This window comes from Heterocephalus glaber, unplaced genomic scaffold (assembly GCF_053883595.1).
Source record: "Heterocephalus glaber isolate CG9 unplaced genomic scaffold, H.glaber_assembly_v1.0 deba00001451, whole genome shotgun sequence".
Classification (NCBI taxonomy): domain Eukaryota; kingdom Metazoa; phylum Chordata; class Mammalia; order Rodentia; family Bathyergidae; genus Heterocephalus; species Heterocephalus glaber.
The window spans coordinates 5,230,845-5,252,074 of record NW_028258301.1 but is presented as its reverse complement, the minus strand read 5'-3'; positions in this window follow the sequence as shown (position 1 = coordinate 5,252,074).

Genomic DNA, 21,230 nt, shown 5'->3' with positions numbered 1-21,230 from the left:
CTTGGGTACACACACAGTGTACCTTCAGGAATGGGTGTCAAGGGGAAGGGGACCTGCCTGGATACCTACCTGTAGGAGAGGCCTCTTCCTCCAGTCCTAGAGGAGCAACTGAAGAGCAGGGTGGGCACAGTGAAGACAGGTCTGATTGAGACTCCCAGGACTCAAGGAGCCATAGGAGGATGCTGGCTGCATCTGCAGAATCCATCAGCAGCTTGATGGGTCGCCATTAAACAAAGATGGGATAAGGTTACACGTGTTTTCCGTGGGAGTCGGCTCCGATTTCAGCCTGATGATTTAGTCAGGTGTAAGCATGAAGTTTCCAATTTAGAGAAATAAATCTCCAGTGATTTTATTATCCCCTGTTTTACCCTGACACCCAACTTCACCCCGGCCCCCTGTCAAAGCCCTCATGATGTGTTTATATAGGGCGCACTGTAATTGATTGGCGTGCAATAGAACATGACACAGAAAATGTGGCCTTCCCCACCAGGCCCAACTCTGGGAGCTTCCATATTTCATCATCCCCCAGGCCCAATCAGAGGCCCGTACTGGCCACAAATTCCTGGGATTCTGGGTTGTCTGAGAATAGGATCATGGGCCAGAGCAGGCCAGCTGGGTCCCCCAAGGTGGCCTCAGAGGGTTTCTTAGCTGGAAAGATGGGGTGAAGAACACTGGAGAGAGGCATCTGCCCTAGGTTGGCCTGGCTGGACTCAGAACCTCAGAGTTCCTGCCTATGTGATAGTAGCTAAACTAAAGCATCAGTGGTTCTAAGGCTTGGTGATTCTAAAATTTCAAACTTCTGAGATGGTCAGTTTCAGAAATAATAGGATATTTCGTGTCTATGAATCAATGGTCCTAGATTTATGAACCCGCAATAGTATTATGTAACATATATAATAGACTGGTATACTATGGTAATACTTCTCCTAAATATGAATATAAATATAAATGTTTCTGCATGCTGACAGCAATACTAAAAGCAATATCATTTCCATTATTATCACTTTTTGAAAGCTTTTAACATACTCAGGACTGCCTGAGGCATGTTATAAAATCCTTTGAATTCTCTCAACAACTTTATGAAGAAAGCTTTATTATCTCCTTTTACACATTATGTCATTGAAGATCAGAGCGGGTTAAAATTTGTTCAAGTTTAGTAGTTGATTGCTACCTAAGATTCTGGAGTCTTAGCATTCTTGCTTATATGGCAGTAAGACAAAGTAGGAAAAGCAGTCAGATGTGGAGTAAGAAGTAACACCACCTCATGGGTTGTTGTCAGGAGTGCATCTAAGAAGTTGTCACCGTGTTAACCCAATTGTCATTGACTCTGTCCTCAGCCCCAGGAGACCTAGCAGGATGATGGGTGAGTTCACTTCTGATACCTCTAGAATCCTACAGTTTCTGAGTCTGAAGGAAAAAGTTGTTGTATTTCAACCTCCCAACCAGGATCTGGATTCTCCCCTATCTTAGCCCTGAATGGGTGGAACTTTTTCTCTTTGCAAATCCCCAATGACATGAGCTTCTCCCTTACAATTAGCTGAAATCTGCTTTCCTGTATGTAGCTTTTAGTGTTCTCAACTCTGTCCCATAGGGCCACAGAGAAAATCTGTTTCCTTTGTCCCATGACTTTGGAGATCTATCTATTCATTTCTACCCATCCATCTAACACTCTTCTACCCTCCCTCTTTTTATCCATTCATCCCTTTATCTATCTATTCTTCTATCATCCATTAATCATACACTTATCCATCTCTCCATCGTTCATCTGTTCACTTGCCAGCTACTTATTATCCATCCATCCATCCATCCATCTATCCATCCACCCATCAGTATGTCCACTCTTCCCTTATTTTTTTAGCTCTCCATCTCCCCATCTGTCCATCCAGCCATCCATCCAGTAGTTTAACCATTCATCATGGATTCATGCATTCAGTCATTCATTCATCCATTTATACACTTATCGACTCATTTGTAATTCATTGAAAGACAACCACTGAAATAGCATTTGTTAGGTATTCTGGGGAGCAACACAAAAATAAATATGTCCTCAACAAACTTTGAAGAGAGAAATGAACCAGATGCAGACCTACAGAGGTTACTCATTCCAAAATGTCAAATCTGAGAATTTTCTAGGTAATTTGTAAGCCAGTGTCCAGTGAAGAGTCCAGGCTTTCCGTGTAATCAGGATCCAGAGCAGAGTGGTGCTGGTGGGAGGTGGGATCCTCAAGGTAAAAGTGAATGTTTTGTCTTTAGGACCAGAGTAGGAAGCTTTGTTTGTGGAGTATAAAACTAAGAGCTGAATGGAGGTGTCCTAGTCTGAGAGTCCAGACACTGGCCTCGAATCATAGACTCTGGCTTGCTATGGAAACTGGGAAATTCTCTTCTCTCTTAAAAGTTATTTCCCTCATTGTAAATTAGGGAGACATTGCTTGGTTTGAATTGATATATAAAGGTGAGGATTTTAATAAGGAGGGATGAGGTTAGCTATCAGATACAATGTCCAGCAAAACAATTTTCCCACTGTGGTAGTAAATTTTGCTTTCTAGAAACTTGGAGGCCAGATGCAAAGGTTTGTTCTGGGTCCAGTTGGGATCTAGGTCGTGGGGAATTGATTGTACTTGTGATTGTTTATATCCAAAGAGGATTCATGATGAGCCATGCTTCCTGGTATTCATGGCCTTGTGAAGTCCTCACTTGCACTTAATCTAGGCTGGCCCTGTGACTCCTTTAACCAATAGACTGTCATAGAGGTGATGCTGTGCCACATCCTAGGGGAGGTATTTTTTTGCTGTGTAACAAATGGCTACAAATTTAAAGGCTACAAGTAGTAGCCATTTATTAGCTCACAGTTCTCTAAGTCCAGACAAGGTGTGACTGGGTTCTCTGCTCAGGGGGTCAGCAAAGTGAAATCTATATGTTGGCCAGGGCTGCCATCTCATCTGAAGCTCATAGTCCTTGAATGAGTCCCATTCAAGTTGTTGTTGGAATTCAGTCCTTTGTGGCTACAAAACAAAAGTCTATGTGTTAGGCACCACTGAAAGTGCTTCGTACACAGTAACTCATTCAGTGCAACACAGTAGCCCTAGGAAGTAGGTATTATTATTGCCCCAATTTACAGATAAGGAAATGGAGGCATGGGGAAGTTAAATAACTTGTCTAAAGGTGTAAAGCTAGGCGATGAAGTTAATCTCTTCTCTAGACACAATGACCTGGTTTTGAGATTCTAGAATTTCATGCTTCTGGAAGGTTAAGATTCAACAACTTTTAAGGTTCTGATAGCTTAAGAATTTATTAGTTTGAAGATCCTTGAATTCTCAGATCCAAAGATTCCAGAATTCTCAGATTCCAGTTTGAAAAAGCAAATGCTTGCCATCTGTGGTGGTGGAGGGTCAGGGGACGCCAGGGGGAGTGACACAGCCTGAACCCTTAGCCCGGTTCTGTCCTCTTTTCCAGGAGTTGAAGAGGCTGCTGCTGCCCCTTTAGGCATTAGTTCATTTCTCTGAAACCTGAAACCTCCTTGGAGCTTGGAGCCCTGGGTGGTAGAGAGCAGGAGGGAGACTTCCTTGCCCGATAAGGCCTGCAGCATCTGCGGAAAGGGGCCAGAATAAGCAGGGAGACCAGGACACGGAGTTCCCTGAGAATGATAACATTCCCTGCATCCCGCAGACCCCAAATAAACCCACGCTGTCCTCAGGCGGGCGCTGCTGAGGCCTGAGCAGGGAGGAGAGGATGGTGGGAAAGGGCCATGTTTCCATAGGACCTGACACCATGGGTGTCGTGTTTCTGTTGGAGTGGGGGCCACATGGCTGGTGGCCCTAGAATAGCTATATGCTGCAGGACCCAGGGAGGCTGTCCAAGGCCTGGAAGCAGGACTGCTTGGCCATACTGTGTGGGCAGAGATAAGGAGCCAGGTCAGGGTTGACATGTGGAAGCGTTTAGAAGCCTGGGATCCTGAGCACCACAAGACGAAATGTCCTGGAGGGCTGAGGCCCAGGGGTTAATTCACTCCAGCAGCCTCATTCTACAGATGGCAAAACTGAGGGACGAGAGCTGCCGCCATGGTACACTTAGCATGGAGATCAGTAAAGCCTCAGGAATTGACCCAACACAATCTGACCCCTGTGCTTCAACTACATTGGTGAGTGCTTTCACCAGCTCAGTGCCTGTGTGCATGCTGGATGCTATCTGGATGGCCTCACTTGCTGAAATTTTCTTCTTTCTTTCTTTCAAAATTTTTATGTGTACATTCTTGTAATACATAATGATTACATTTATCGTGGGGAGTTGGTACATGTACATAACCTATCTTGTTTTTACCCTCCCCATCTCTAGATGCCCTTCCCATTTGCAAAAAACTCTTTCCCTGTTTCCTATTATCTATCTTTCATTTTGCTCTTTAAATTATTTATACTTTGAGTTTCTCATATAAGAGAAACCATGTGACATTTAGGCTTGTGTGTCTGATTTATTTTACTTAATGTTATGGTCTCATGATATATCCCTTTTCCTACTAATGACTCAAATTTTACAGCTGAGTAGTACTTCATTGTGTATATATACACCACATTTTCATTATCCATTCATTTGTTGATAGACATATAGGTCACTTCCAAGATTGAGCTGTTATGAATTGTGCTGCTATAAACATGGATATATATGTATCACTGTAATATGATATCTTTAAACTCTTTTGGGAAGATACCTAGAAGGGCTGGCTTTCTGTTCAGAAAGTCCTTACCTGAGCTTATCTCTTCAAGAGGAAACCCTTGTTTTTCAAGGCACAACTTTAATGCTGCCTCCTCTAGGAAGCCACCCTTCATCTCCCCCACCCCACTTCTCTTGAGCACTGAGAACATTTCCTGTGCTCCTGTGTTTTGTTGTCACTTTCTCCTTCAGGGTAATATTAATTGCAGCTATTTTTGTTAGATAATATTGGCTAAGCAGTTTCCATGCATTCTCTTATTTAATTCTCATAGCAGTGTGTTTGCTAGAAGAGAAATAGAAGCCCTGAGAAGTAAAGTAATGTGCCTGAGGTCACACAGCCAGAAAGATCCAGAGAAGAGGGTCACATCAGGGTCTGACTGGCTCTCACATCTGTATCCAAGGCCTCTGGATTCCTACCTTCCTAGAGGTCATTTGTGTCCCAGGCCACAGCTCTTGTTCATGGCTCTTATTCATTTCCATCTACGCATTTGATCCTCCACTGTCGGCTTTTTAAAGGCAAGGCACTGGTTTCTTCCTCATGCTGTCCCTGGCTCTGGCCTAGAAGTGCTGAGTGAAGGCTAGGTTACTGATGGACTCTGAGGCCCCAAGTTGGTGTATTCTGAAAACTTCGGGGATGTTCTGGTCTCTGCTCTCCCAGGGGACTGTTTCCCGGAGGATGTTAGCTGAGCTAGCCCCAGAGACATGGATGAGTACAGAAGTCAGAGGCAGTACCTGCAGGGAACACCAATGGGCCAGCTAGAATGGAGCCCCATGATGCTGAAAACCAGGTGCCTTAGGCCATAGCTGGAGGGGACTGGGGTTTGGTGAGAGAAGCAATGAGAGACCATGGGGGCTTTCCTTCAGGGGAGAGTGATAGAGATTCCCAGGGTATGTTAGGGAAGAATTTAACTAGACCTCTCTTAGTCTTCCCAGGGCTCTTACCTCTGCTTTTGGGGACTCTGTGGTGATCACTAGAGGGTGACCTATGGTGTTTCCTGGAAGAATTCCTGGGGCTGAGGCATCTGGAGAGACAGAGGTGTGGCCATGGGTGAGGAAGGGGACACCCTTCTGGGTGTGGAGAAGGGCATTTAGTTCCTCAGTGCTGACTGGCTAGGCACTGTGTGTGAGACCACAGGGCTGAGTGGCATGTTGCAAATCACTCTGGTGACCAACAGTAGGTGGTCTGGGTGACACTTTCAAGGCCATTTGTGTGTGCAACATGAGCATGTAAGGGCCCGAGCTTTGGAATCCAGCCAGTTACCCTTCCACACATGACCTAATCACTTCAGACCTCTAGTGTAAAGGCCTTTGTTTCTGGGGCTGTAGAAGCTGGTCTATAGCCGTGCTTAGAAGACGGTGATCTTCCCTGCAATAGCATCACATTCTCCTCCCACCCTTAGCACTGCTGTCTTTCCACCTCAGGCCCTTTAGCAGCTCCTACTAGTCTAAGTATCAACAACCATGGGCCTCCATCTGCCTCCAGGTCTTTCTGGAGCTGCAAACTGGCTATGGGGCTATATTTGGTCAGTGGCTCCTGGATTTGGAGCCAGGAGCCAGGAACAAGGTTTGCAGGGCCTTGTGTTCCTCTCCAGCCTCTCTCCCTGTACCCTCTGATCACTGCTCCAGTGACATGGTGCAGTTCCCAGTACCTTCATTGTGGCTCAGCTTGTTCTCTTGCCTCCTGGCCTATGTTCAGATTCATGCTTCTGCTGGGAATACCCTTCCCCTCACTCTCACTCAGCTCCCTCTCATTCCATTTGGTTTGGGAGTCCCCTCCTGAGTCCCAGATTGCTGTGGTCTGATTGTGTATGAACCCCTTTCTCCATACCTACATTGAAACCTAATGCCCAAGGTGGTGGCATTAAGAGGTGGGACTTTGGTAGGTGACGGGGCCTTTGTATCTGGGATTAGTGCCCTTATAAAGGAGGCTCCAGGGAGCTTTTTGAGTCTGGGACATGTGAGGACACAGCAACCAGGCACCATTTTTTTTTAATATTTTATTTGGTGTTTTTTTTTTTTTTGGTACCGGGGATCCAACTCGGGTCCTTGCGCTTGCGCAGCAGGCGGCGAAACCACTGAGCTAAATCCCTGGCAACCAGACACCATTTTTAAAGCAGAGTGAGATGCACCAGACTCCAAGTCTGCTGTTGCCTTGATCTTAGGAGTTCTCAAACACCAGATCTGTAGCAGTAAGCTACTGTTGTTTATAAACTACCCAGTCTTAGGCATTTTGTTATAGCAGCCTGAATGGATTGAGACATGGATGGTCTGGTTGCTATAGCTCTTTTCCAAGGCTGTGGGGTAGGTGATGGGTGACTGTCTTAGAACAGCCTGAGGGAGAAGAGGTGTCTTCAGACATGCTAGGGATGGTGGGTAATTGCCCACCCATCCATTCATTCTCATATCTGTCCTTTCCTTCACTCTGGCATCCATCTGTTCATTCACTCAGGTATCCATCCATTTTCTCATGGAGCTCTTCCTGCCACAGGGATCGTGCTGGGACACAGAAGGGAGGTGCACAGCACAGCTTTAGGAGTAGTGACCAGGTGTTCACTTGGCCAAAGGATGAGTCGTGATTCTGCCATTTTCTAACTTTGTCACCTTGTTAACTTATCTAATGTCTCTGAGCTTTAGAACCCACATCTGCAAAATGAGGAAAATTTGAGCCTGTTTCTTAGAGTTACTGTGACGATGAATAGGGAGAACCCATGTTAAGTGGTTAGGCAACTAAATGGGGTTCTTAGTGACTGCTACTATGAAGTCAGCCTCATGGCCACAGTGTGTTAAGAACAATACTCTGTCCCTGTGTCCTTCGGTGTCTCTGGATCTGGTGGTAGAAAGTGGCCTGTGAATAGACAATGATACCAACAGGATGGTGGTACCAAGAGGTAGGTATGTAAGAGTGGAATCAAGACCAACATCAGGTTTTTTACTGCAACAGTGAACTACTGAGACCTACGATCTTCAGCCCAGCATGGACTGCATAGTCCAGGATTTGAAGCCAGTGTTACTTGACCTTGCACTTGTTCATGTAGCAAAAGAAGTTCATTGGTATCTGGGGAGTCAATAACAGTATCTTCCACAGGCCCAGAACCTTAACATTTCCAAAGCTTTTTCCTCCTAACAAATTTCCTACTTCAGTTTCCTTGCAAGCCTTGGGAAGTAAAATAGGATTTTCAAGCCAGGCGTGGTAGTGCATGCCTGTAATCCAGCACTTGGGAGGTTGAGACAGGAGGATCACTGTGAGGTCCAGGCCAGGCTGGGCTACATAGTGAGTTCAAGGCCAGCCTGAACTAACAGTGAAACTCTGTCTCAAAAAAGAAAAAAAATGTACCTTCACAATCATCTGTCAGAAGAGGAAATTGAGGCCCAGGGTGAGGAAGTGGCTTACCCAAGGTCACGAGCAAGCTCATGACCTGGAGTTTTATTTTGCTTTAATCTTGGAATTATTTATAAGGATTCCAAAGGGCCAGGAGGAGGGAGGTAGTTGGGAATCCTGAAGTGGAGGCAGGAGAGATGCCCAGCCCTGCCCTCCCCTGGAGGCAATGTAGAATCCCAGTAAGGACACTCTAGAGGCAAGCATAAGAAGTTGGCTACCTTTCAGTAAACAAGACACTTACTTCTCCGTGCCTCAGTTTCCCCAGTCTTAAAACAGACTTAGTCATACTAGTATCTAGCTCCTTGGGCTGTCCAGAGTACTAAATGAGGTAATAGATGGAAAGTGCCCTACACACTTAGGAAACATGAGGCATGACTGTGATCTGCTCTTGCCTGGCCAGGAGGGAGAGAGGACACGTACAACTGGATCCCTCCTCCTCTTGGGGGAGCCTACAGCTGAGGGGTCACATGGGAGGGGTGGGGGAAGCCACGCCCACCTCCCACGTGCCGCAGCCAAGGAGGAAGGAGGCCAGGCTGTGAGTGCTGTGGGCCAGTGCCTAGGGACCGGCCTGATAGATCACAAGAGCATTTTAATGATTATTTAAAGCCCTTGGCAGCATGCCTGTCCTGGAAGGGCCATCTCAGCCCTTGTCAGGCTGAGGCAGATTGAAGGGAAGCTTGCACATCACTTATCGAGGGTGGCTTCTTTTATTCCATTATTTTCATAATAGACTCGCTGACAAAATATTGTTCTTGGCCTCAGCCTGGCCCCTCTGCTTGTGCTCAGAGGTAAAAGGCCGCCCCAGCCAGGGAGCTGCCGGCAGTGGTTCCTTGTCCCCAGGGTGTTCCTCACAGGGCCAAGAGGGGGACAGTTGCCATGGCCTGGGCCCAGTTTTGCTACTCAGGAGAGGGCAGGAGGCTGTGTGTCTTTCCAGGCCCTGCTGGCATTCAGTGGGCCAATGTTCCCTCTGAGGTCATGCGCTCTGCTCAGTCCCACCACACACACTGCCAGAGCCTGGAGGGCTTTCAAGAACCACTTGGGATGGTGATCATTGGACTGTACCTCACAGAACTGTAGGGTTTCTTGGCAATGAAGCTAACTGGGAATCAGTGCAGAGAAGGAGGGTGCTGTGGGGCTCTCACCTATCCTCAGCCCAGGCAGCCTGGATTTTTATTTTGCCTTAATGTTGGAATTCTTTGTAAGGTTTTATTTGACAAGACTGCTGGTTAGAAGAAAAGTGTGAATACCGCTGGTTAACTCCTGTTATACAAAGGGGAAACTGAGGCCCAGGGAGTGGACACACTTGCCCTGGGTCACACAGACATTTTCAGAACAAGGATCTGTCTCTTGACCTCTAGTTGTGGCAGGAGCTGGAACCAGTATGTGCAACAATCAGGGTTCAGGAAACACTGGTCTGGAACCAGGTTTGCAGAGGTCTCCAGGTTAAGAATTACCTCCCACATAACCCCCACGTCTAGGCGTGTGGGGAGGGCTCAGAAGTACACACTCTCTCAGTTGTTTTAGTCAGCTCTGGCTGCTATGAAAAAATGCTATATACTATATAGACTTAAACATCAGAGATGTATTTTCTCTGTTAGGGAGGACAGAAGTCCAAGATCAAGGTCCAGAGGCCAGCACGGTTGGGTTCTGCTGAGGGTTCTCTTCCTGGCTTACAGATGGCTGCCTTCTTGCTGTGTCCTCATCTGGGGAAGAAGGGAAGGGAAGAGATTAGGGAGAGGGAGAAGAAGGGAGGGAGGAAAGGAGAGAGGAAGGAAGGAGGGGAGGGAGAGAGAAGGAGAGGAAGACGGAGAGGGGGAGAAGCTTTCATGTTTCTCTTATAAGGGCATTAATTCCACCACGAGGATCCTACCCCATGACCTAATCTAGTCCTAATTACTTCCCAAAGGCTTGACATCCACATATCCTCATGTTGGTGGTTAGAATTTCAACATTTGGTCCATAGCAAGGAGGCTCGGTCTCCGTGGGCATTCAGCAAAGGGAAACCCACAGGAGCCCAGATGCCCCAACTAACCTGAAGGGTTGGCCTCCTAAAACCCTCATGGTCCAAGGTTTAGGAACTTCGGTCCTACTGGGAAATCAGTGCTGGGGGACAGGCAGGCAGGGTCCCACGAGGAAACAAATGATATGCTTTGGTTGAGTTAATGGCAGTGAAGCTTTTTTTAAAGTAGTGGTAAATATATTTAACAAAATTTAGCATTTTAACCACTTTAAGTATGCAGTTCAGTGGCATTAAGTATATTCACACTGTTGTGCAACTATCCTCACCATCCATCACTTTTTCATCTTCCCCAAGTGAAGCTTTGCGCCAGTTAAATACTAACTTCTGCTGTGATTCCAACTATTTGGGAGGCTGAGGCAGGAGGATCAGAAGTCCAAGGGTACTTCTTAGTGATACCCTGTCTCAAAATAAAATAAAGGGCTGGGGATGTAGCTCAGTGTGAGACCCTGAGGTCAAGCCCTAGTACAGTGGACCCTTGAGTTACAACCAGTCTGACATGAACAACTTGGGTTATGACTGGAATTTTAGTTTTAACTTATGACCAAAGTCTTGAAGTATGAATGCTGGCTGCTTGTGCTTCCAGGTGGTCTCAGATACAGATTTAAACCTCAAGAGTTCTGGAAGGAACATTACAACATCCTTTCCTGTGTGGGGTTAATTGAGAAATCCTGGGCCAAGGTCTCTCTAAGGACCCTGAGATCTGCTTGTACATAGGAGAGAGACTTCAAAAGCTGTGTGCAGGAATCTGAGCCTTCAATTGACCGAGGTACAACCAGCCCTTGCAAATGAATTGAGTTCATAAGTCAAGAGTCCGCTATACTGTATTGGAAACAAAGCAAAGCAAAACAAGGCAAAACAAAACACCAACTAAAGAAAACCCCCAGTAACACCTTGTTCCCTTTTAACCCAGCCCTTGGTAACCATTGGTCTACTTGCTGTCTCTAAGAATTCACCTATTCTAGCTATGGAATATTTTTTTTCATTAAGTTTATTGGTACATTTTAGATATACAATACAGTTACATTCATCATTGGGATCTTGTACCATTACATGGAGTATCCTGGTTCTTACTTTTTCCCCATTCCCCTACCCTCCCTTCATCCCCTCCAGCCCTCCCTATTTACAAAGACTTTGTTTCCATTTTTTCCTTTTCTCATAATTTTTCTTTTCCTTTCTTTCCTTTCCCCTCTCTCTCACTTCCCCTACTCCTTTAGACTGCTTCTTCCCATTTATTATCAATTATACATTTTGATCCTTATTTACACTTTTAGTTTTTCACACCAGAGAAACTGTTCGGTATTTACACATGTCCTATTTATTTCACTTGAGAGTATGGCCTCAATGTGCATCCCTCTTAGCTATGGAATATTTTAAAGGACCTATTTATAAAGGTATGGTCAGGATTTAGGAAAAGTGGCAAGGGATAGAACAAGGTCCTTGGGATGAAATCTCAGTAAGCTGTTACCACCCCTAGACGAAGTGAAGGGTTGTCAAGCAGGTGACAGAAAGCCCCGGAAACCTAGGAACAGTTCCAGGGCAGGGGCTGCTTGCTGTTAGAGGCAGCAGCCACCTCTCCACCTCCCCATCTCCCAGTGAACAGCAGCCTGTGCTGAGAGGTTCCCCCCACCCCAGTTTCTCCAGGTCCCCATTGTCCTTTGACCTGGTTCTTATCCTCCAGCCCTGGAGGCTGCGCACTGAGGAAGAAGGGCGCAGCATGGACAAGGAGGGGCCATGGAAGACGGGAACTCACAAGCAAGTGGGTAAAAGCCTCTGAGCTGTTTAATTACATGACAATAAACTGCAGAGGCAGTGCACAAATTAAAGGCTCTTATGCAGTTTGCATATTGCATGTGACTGACAGTGAGAAGGTGTAATGAATTTCCATTTCCTGTCCCTTGCTCCCTAGCAGCTTCTCACACTCAGTGATTTGCTCGTGCATTTGTTTGCTTTGGGGCAGATGATGCTAAGGCCGGAAGGTGCTGCTTTGCCCCCCAGTGCTAGATTCTCCATTCACATGGCCAGTGCCTCTCTGCTTTCACAACCTGGGAGGTGCAGATTTCTGCCTGCCCCCCCACTTCACTCTTCCAAGGGACAGAGTAGCCTGGATGCTGGTAAAGGAAGAAGTTGCAGAGTTAGCCTTCAGAGTTAAACTTTTCCTCACAAACACCTGGGCCCTGGTGCCTTAGCTCTGTAGTTTTTGTCTCTGTTTGTCTTTCTCCCTCTCCTGTCATCCTTAAATATTCTAAGCCTAAGCCATTCTCTAAGCACTCCCTTTCTGCTACTGCTCAGTGCCTTCCTGCATCCCAGATGATGGGTGGGTTTTTTTCTCGGTACCAGGGATCGAACTCAGGAGCTTGGGCTTGAGAGGCAGGCATGGCGCCACTGAGCTAAATCCCAGGTCCTGAAGGGTGGTTTTTGACTCCCTATGTGTGGGGAGAGACCTCAGAGGAATCCTAAATCTCTATCAGCCGTGCCTGTGTAGGTTGGAGGGCTCAGGTGGGAAGCAGGTATGCTAAGAGACAGAATCCCTGTGCTCTGTGCAGTTCTTACCTTCTGCCTATGTAACAAAAATTGTTGTATGCTGATTACTTTCTGAAAACTTTGCACACATTTATGAATTTACTTAATTATCGGAACAACCCTATTCAGGAGCCATTGTGCCTGTTTTGCAGAGCAGGAATCTGCGGCACACAGTGGTCAAACGCCTTCCAAATGTCACACAGCAGTCCACCACGGACGGAGCTCTGATCTGAGCTAAGGCAGATCTATCTCCAAAGCTCTTTCCAAGCAGCTAGGCAGGGGGTGAGTTCCTGGTCTCTGGAAGTGTGTGAGCAGAGGCTGAATGGTCCGTTGTCATAGAGAGTATAGTCAGGGAAAAGGTTCCTTCTTGCTCCAAGAGGCTAAAATTCCAGGACTCTTGGTTTGGGTTGATATGTGCCTCTTGGGAAGTACGGTTGTCCCCTGTAACTCACAGGGGACACATTCCAAGACCTGGAGATGCCTGAAACTGGGAATAGTACTGAACTCTACATATACTGCATTTCTTTCTACACCCCCCCCCCCACAGATTTAATGCCTTTTATGTCTTAACTAAGCATTACTATACAATGTGCCCATAACTTTTGCAGTTTGAGGCATGACAGTAGAATACACAAATTTCCTTTCCCTCCTTTACAGTTTTGTGAATGAAAGATTCATCTTATTCATTTTAGGAGCTTCACCATGAGATTCTTTTTCTTTCCTTAGTAAGTCAAGAACATTTACCTTTTCACTGAAAGGAAGTATTGCATGGCTTCTTTGGCATGTCACAGCTGCCAACATCACTGTTCTTGTGTTTTAAGGCCACTGAGTAATGAACACAAACACTGTGCTATAGTGACAGTGGGTCTGATAACCCAAGTGGCTACTAAGTGGCTAATGGGAGGGTAATATATGGTGCGGATACACTGGACAAGAGATGATTCTCAACCAGGATGGGACAGGGATGGACAGTGCACAATTTCATCACAGTACTCAGAAAGGCATGCAACTTAAACCTTATGAATAGCTTTAACACTTTGGACCCTGGTTGCTCTCGAATAGCTGAAACCTTGGGAAGTGGAACTGCAGATAGGGCATGACTGTGGATGTTGGGGTGGGTGCCTCAGTGAGGTCTGGTGATAGGAGGTGGCAGAGTGCTGGCTTGCAAGGGCTTTGGGGAAGCTAAAAGGGTAGCCCACCAGTGAGCAGTAATCAGGCAATGAGCTCACCTCTCCCCTTCCTGTTCTTTTTGGTTCTTTCTTTTTGCCGCAGGCTGCTTCCTGAGTCCCAGATGGGCAATATTTAGAAATGGATTCTATTCTGAACAGAAGTGTCACCAGGATTGCAATGTGCTGTTTATATATTGCAAAGAAACAAGCCCAGGGCAGTGAGCAAGAGTGCTGGGTTTAATCTTACTGCTGTTACAGGTTTGTGGTGTGACTCTGGGCACACTTCCCCATCTGTTTAATGAGGGACGGGGGACACACACTGCTGGGGACCCTTTGGGTTCTGATGCTCAGATCCTGAAGCAGACTTGCACATGTATTGAGCCCTGGCTGTATTTTGGGGCTTCATAGTGAAGGCAGAATGTGGAGAGTATTGGCTGTTTTTTTCCTGATCTCATCAGCCTCAACACCCTTCATCCCATGCGCTTCCCTTCTAAACACTCATGTTCTCTCGCCTCAAAGGAAGAGGTGGCTCCAGAGAAGAGAGTTGGATGGAGTGTGGGTGGGAGCTCTATCTGGGGAGCAGCTGTGAGGAGAAGGGACCTGGCCCACCCTTAGCTCTCTTGAGTTGTGGCAGCCAGAGTCAAGAGTCATCACACAGAGCCATGATCCATGCTGCTGGTGAGAAGAGAGTGACTGTTAGTCTAGCAAGTGGTAAATGAGAAGAAGGCAATGCTAGGGCACTTGAAATTTCCATCAGTTACCGATTGCTCCTTAACTGACCACTCCAAATTTAGTGGCAATGCCACCATTTATAAAGCTGTAGTGGGCTCAGCTAGTTGGTTCCTCTGGTCTTGGTCTCAGCTGGGGTCATGCACTGTGGCATCCAGCCTCCTAGATGATCCCCCATGACCTCTGTCTGTATTCACCCTCATGAAGAAGTCCTCTCCCCACTGTGTCGTGGTTGGTCTCTGATCACTTCTGGGACTGAGTTATAAAAGCTGATCCGTCTGTGTTGGGTGCTCTCATCCACATGCTCTTGTTCTCTCTCGTGGGTCAGCTGCTCTGGAGGAAGCTAGTTACTAGGAACCACAGCCCCTGGCCACTGGCCAAAGGGAGAGTGAGCAGAAGAAGGTACAACCAGCCCCTTTTTAGCCTGGAGATGACCAAGTTTTGTCCCCCCCACTTTTCTTCCCCCCCCTTTCTCTCTCTCAGTGGAGGTCTTGCTAAGTTGCCAAGTCTGAGCTTGAACTTGCTATCCTCCTGCCTCAGCCTCCTTAGTAGCTGGGCTTACAGGCCTCTGCCACCACATCCAGTTTGAGATGACCAATTTATCTTCAGCCTGCATATACCCTGATCCAAAATCATGCAGATAAACTGCTCCTAGTTTCTTGACCCCCAAAAACTGTGAGAAGGAAGAAATGCTATAAGCTGTTTGGGGGTAGTTTATTATGTAGCAAAAACAGCTAAAATAGTTAACACCATCTGTGATCAAATGGCAGTGATGGCTTCATTCACATTCCTGGCTGGCATCTGACTAATGGCTGGGGTGACAAGGGGACATGGCCATGTGTATCTCATTGCTCAAAGAGTTAGCCTGGGGTTTGTCACACAGTGGCAGCAGTCACAGGCTTCCAAAAGCAACACGGGAAGGTAAGCCTCCATGTGCGTAAGTGCGTTCCAATCCTTTGCTAGCATCACATTTGATAATGACCCATTGGCTAAGTAAAGTACATCACCAACCCAGATTTGAGGGCTGAGGAAATAGATCTACCTGTTGATGGAAGAAAGGGGAAGAATTTGTGGCTACTTTCACAATTACAGAACAAAACACTCATTACAAGATCCCATCACCCTCAATACTCCTTCCTTCTCTACTTCTTCACTCTTGTACAACCTGCTTTTTGTTAGACTCTATCTAAATCAACAAGCACCTATTGAGCAACACATGGCAGGTCTTGTCACAATCATGGTCTTGATCAGTACCTAATAGTAGCTCATATGAAGCTACCCATCTCACGGGTGAGACACGGAGGTTCTGAAAGACAAGGCCACAAACTAAGATAATAAAGCTGGTCACTGGCAGAATCAGGATTTGAACCCAGCTCTAGGGATTGCCAGTATGGTTTTAGCTCTACTTTTCCTTTCAAGATGCTCACAGGGATCTGTCTGGGGCAGGAGGTTTGGGCAGAACAACAGACTCCAGGGGGCGACAAAGGCCAAAGTGACTTCCATTGCTACCCCATGTTCATCCCCTCCTTTGCCCAGGGCTGTCCTCAGAGAGGAGAGATGCCGCCCACCAGGAAAGCATTCATCTTTAGGCACTAAGGAACCAAGGGAAGGAGGCGGGAAAACAGAAGGATCGAGAGAGGACAGGAGGAGTAGGAAGGAGAAAGGGGGAAGAGATGCATAAGAAGGAAAAATAGAAAGTAATGGGAAGAGAAAATTAAGAGAGAGTCACAAGATGTGAGAATATTATCAATATTGTTATTATGTCATGGTGGGAGAATCTGGTGTGAAAAATGAGTGTCAGAACATAGGTGCTAATGCAATATTGAATACCTCTTCCTAATGAACTAGAAATTGAAGTTTCCTGATACTACAACACTACTACTTGTAAGATGCCTTTTGATTCAATTACACTTTGGAGTGGAGGGAGAACTGTCACATTGAAGGCACATACTTAAGTAAAATAACTAATAACATACAATTTTCCTGCCATTGCTCCTTAATTTCTTTCAGTGTCACAGTGTTTGAATGGACACTGGAATGTCTATACTCTGTTGAATTCCTTTCAGTTAACAGTAACTCTCCAGAATATCAGGGAAATGGTAATATTTTTGCATTTCATGTATGTGAAAGTTATTTTAAAAATATCAACTATATACTCTTAAGACAGTGAAAAATATTGTTTTTTTTTATGTGCATTTTTGCTTTGGATAAACACACAGCCTCCTTCTCTCCTCCACTAACTGTATTGCGTATATCTGGAAGTTATATAGCTTTTATAAATTTACCTGGAAGCTTTGATAGGTACATTGCCTAAATTATAGGACTTGGTGAATCATTTGTCAAATCCACTACAAAACATTCTCTGATCTATTGGGAGAGGCCAGGTGTTTTTTTATATGTTTGTGATACACAGTAAATACACTCATTGTGGGGAATTGGTACATGTACCTATCACATCTTGATCTTTTTACTTCCCTCTTTCCCTTATTCCCCTCCCTTCTGTATCCTCAGATCCCCTTCTCATCTCCACAAAGTCTATCTCCTTGTTTTCTATTACCTATCTTTTATTTTTCTCTTTGAATTATTTATACTTTGTGTTTCTTGTATAAGAGAAACTATGCAATATTTAACTGTGTCTTATTTATTTTGCTTAGCAGTATGGCCTCAAGGTGCGTCCATTTTCTTATAAATGACTCAAATGTATCCTTCTTTGTGGTTGAGTAGTACTCTATTGTGTATATATAGCAAATTTTCTTTATCCATTCATCTTTTGATGGGCATATAGGCCACTTCCAAGGAGTTGTGTTACTGTAAACATGGGTACAGATCTATCACAGTAATACGATGTCTTTACTTCTTTGGGGAAGATATCTAGACGAGGTATGGCTGGAACAAATTAAATTTTTATTTGTAGTGTTTTTGAGGAAACCCCATACTGATTTCTGTAGTGGTTGTACTAATTTACATTCCCACAAACAATGTAGAAGGGTTCCTTTTCCCCTGCAGCCTTGCCAGCATTTATTATTATTTGATTTCTTGAGAATAGCCATTCTTATTAGGCTAAGATGTAATCTTAGTGTTGCTTTAATTTACATTTCTTTAATGCCAAAGATGCCAAACACTTTTTCATGTACCTATTGGGCATTGGTACTTTTTTTTTTTTTTTTAAAAAGAATTCATTACAATTGCTCATTTTTGAAGGGGCCTTTTATTTTGGGGGGGGGTCTTTTTATTTTTTAGCACTTTACATATTCTATATATTAGCATTCTGTCCAAAGAGAGGTGGGCAAATTTGTTTTTCCTATTCTGTAGATTAAAGACTGGGTGGTTTTTATTGCTAGTAACTGGATTGACAGGTGTGTGACAGGTTATCTCCGGCATACACAGTAACTTTATTTTTACATGAAACAAAATATTTTTAGGATATTCTGTGTAGTCCTTATCACTCAGGTCATACAACTGATGTAACACTGCACACACAGTGTAATATGCTGGGTCACTTTCTCCCCATGGAGGCTGACCCATTATTGTGATAAAGTCTGAATTCAGAAATCCTAAAATGCAAATGAGAACAGATCTAGGAAATGCTTGTGGCCAAGAACAATAGAAATAGCCTGGTGCTGTCTATTGACAAGAGAGAGAATGTTTTGTGAGGGTTCTGATCATATCTAATATATTTAAACCCTTTGAAATTGACACTGGGATGCTTTTTGCCTTCAGTGTCTATGCTTGCAATACTCCTTACAGCCACCAGGTAGCGGTAGTATCTTAAATAGCCTACATGCCTGAACCAGTATTACATGGCTATCAGATGTATGCATGATTTGTGCATGTATCTAGCCAATAATTCTCCCACCATGTGAAAAATACATACTAAGCAATATTTCGGGAGGCACTATAGCACCACACTCAGTCTGATTTGAGCCTTGATTCTGGCTAGCTTGGGCAAGTTAGCTTCTTACCCAGGGGGGAAGAGGGTTAACAACAGTGCTTTCCAGGACTGTGGTGTTTTGTATCTGTAGGACTTCTCACCTTAGCAATATCACTTTGACCTTGCACTTCTAGGTCCTACACACCCTGGAATGGGATTAACATTTGCTGCCCAGCTGTGAAGGGTGCAGGGCACAGAAGAGAGTCTATAGTTGGACTAACCCCTTACCCTGGTATATTCACCAACCCATAGTCACACAATAGGAGTGACTATTAATTGAGTATATACTCAACAACCATCTCAATACTAGTTCTTTTCACCCTCACAGTAACTCTATGAGGTCTGTATCATCATTATGACCATTTACAGAGGAAACCCCCAAGGGTGTGGGAAGAGTAAAGGAGTTTCTACATAAATTTTGCTTAGCCCATTGCCTGGGACATAGTGAGTGCTTGTTATATACAGTGCTTACTATTTGCAGATGAGGAAACAGCTACTCAGAGGCTGGCTGGAGAGACAGGCCCATTTGCTGAGAAGCACAAAGCAGCAAACCGTAAGAGGCAGGAGGAGTACAGTGCAGAGGGCAACTAATTCTTTTTTGGAGAGGAAGCCAGGAAGGCTTCATGGAGGAAACAACATTCAAACTGGATTATGAAAGATAAGCAGGGGGCCAGAGTATGTTGCCTGTTTTCCTGGTTCTATTCTATTTCTTCCTTTTAATAAAACATTCCCAGATTTAGCAGAACACATGGCTATCGAGCTAGACATTAAAGTTACCATCATCCCTTGTAGCTGGGGACATTGTGGGGCTGAGTTTCCAATTGTGAGTGGAAGTAAAATTGCTTGCTACTATTTCCCAAGACTGGAATGTACAGGGACAAATTTTGGCCATGAGGGGAGGGAGGAGCAACAAAATAGAAAGAACCTGGGCTCCAGGATGACCTTGCTGAACACAGCTGTCCCCCTCATCGTGGGGGGACATGCCCTTTGCCAAAGGATCCCATCAGACAGCTCAAACTTCTATGCTATGTGATCCACTATGTGTGGGCTCCTCTGTCTGAATCCTGTTATTTATTTGGAAGCCTAAATAATACATCAGGTAAAGAGAGAGGGGTTACAGGGCAGGATGAACAGCACATCCAAAGACACGAAGAGTGGAAGACCTTAGAGTGTTTTAGGAAACCTTCTCATAAGGTTCTTTAGAGGATTGAATGAGATATTAAACGTATCTGAAGTGCTTAGTGTAGCATCTGCCATATACTTAGCTCACAATAATGAAGCATATTTTTCCTATGTGACACAAAAGTGACTTCTGGACCCTCATCTATAAGTAGGGGTATTGACACCAGTATGATGGAAGCAGTGGTCAGGAGCTTCCTACTTTAACAGTATGAATGTCTTGGAGAAATCCCACTGGGAGCAGGGCAAGAAGAAAAGTAACTATTCAGAGATGAAGGAGTACTGACTTCCACTGATCCAGTCTAATTTAAGACCTCCACTGCTGTCCTGTCACTCAGCTCCAGCTCACACGTGTCCTGCTTAGAGTGCCTGAGTAGCCATCAGCAGTCCCTTGGACATTCAGTCCTGGACATTCAGCGCTCCCAGTTTTCATGCTGGACCTCTCAGGGCTCTGTCCTCTATGGTGATTTCCTTCCCCACAGGACTCTGTGCAAACATCCTGTCTGCCCAGGCCTCCCTGACCTTCTGGGCAGATCTGAGAGAGAACCATTTTTTGGTACCGGAACGGCTCGGGTCCTTGCGCTTGTGAGGCAGGCGGCCGAGTCACTGAGCTAAATCCCCTGCATCCCGGGCAGATCTGAATCTGTGTCACAGGCCTTCCCATAAGGCCTTGGTTTAGATGTCATTTCCCCTTGCCAGGCTGAGCTCCTCCTGGGCCGGGGCATGAGCCTATTGTTGGTTTCCCCAGCACTTGGCCAGATAAGACCTCAGCAGTCCACATTCACTGAATATACGAGGTATTCTTGGGCAACTCCAGGATCAGCCAATGTGTGTGGATGTGGATGTGGACGTGGACGTGGACACACACGCACACGCACACGGGATGAGAGGTGCAGAGGACTTCATTTTAGAAAGTGTAAAACAAGCCCATGTTTCACAAATGCTGGAACTGTGCCTTTTAGACAGCATCAGGGGAGTTTGGGAGCTACGGAGGCACACAGTTTGGTAGAAAAGAAACCAGCCCAGCAAACAGGAGGCCTGGGTTCCCCCTACCCTTGCTCAGGACTCTTGTCTTTCCTCTCTGAGGCTTATTTCTGGCCCTTGCCTTTCTGTCTTCTAGGGACCGATGGGAGCCCTGTCTCTAATTCCCAGGGCCCCATCTTTGTGTGCAAACACCAGGCCTGCCTCTCTCACGGTGTCTCTCTTACTTGCCACGATGGGGAAGGGGGGGCACCGGGCACCTCAGCCGTCCCTCTCTGTCCCCCTCCTTCCTTCGGCTCCCCTCGGCCCCCTCTCTTTATCCGCGGCCCGGCTTCCTCCTCCCCTCCCCGCCGCTCCCCGCAGCTCGTCCGGGGCGCGGGCCGGGCGCGCGCTGGGTGGTCCCGGCCAGGGGCGGGCGGTAGCCTGCAGGCGTAATTGGCATGCACGCCGTTGTAGCTGAGACCGCTTAATAAAGCATTACATATCTCACCGCTTCCATATTTCATTACCTCACGCGGAGCCTGTGAGAGGGCCCTAATGGGAGTCAGCTGTGTTTTTACTTTCTGTTGTCGACCGGGGACGGGCTTCTCTGTGGATTCTTTGAAATGAAATAATGTG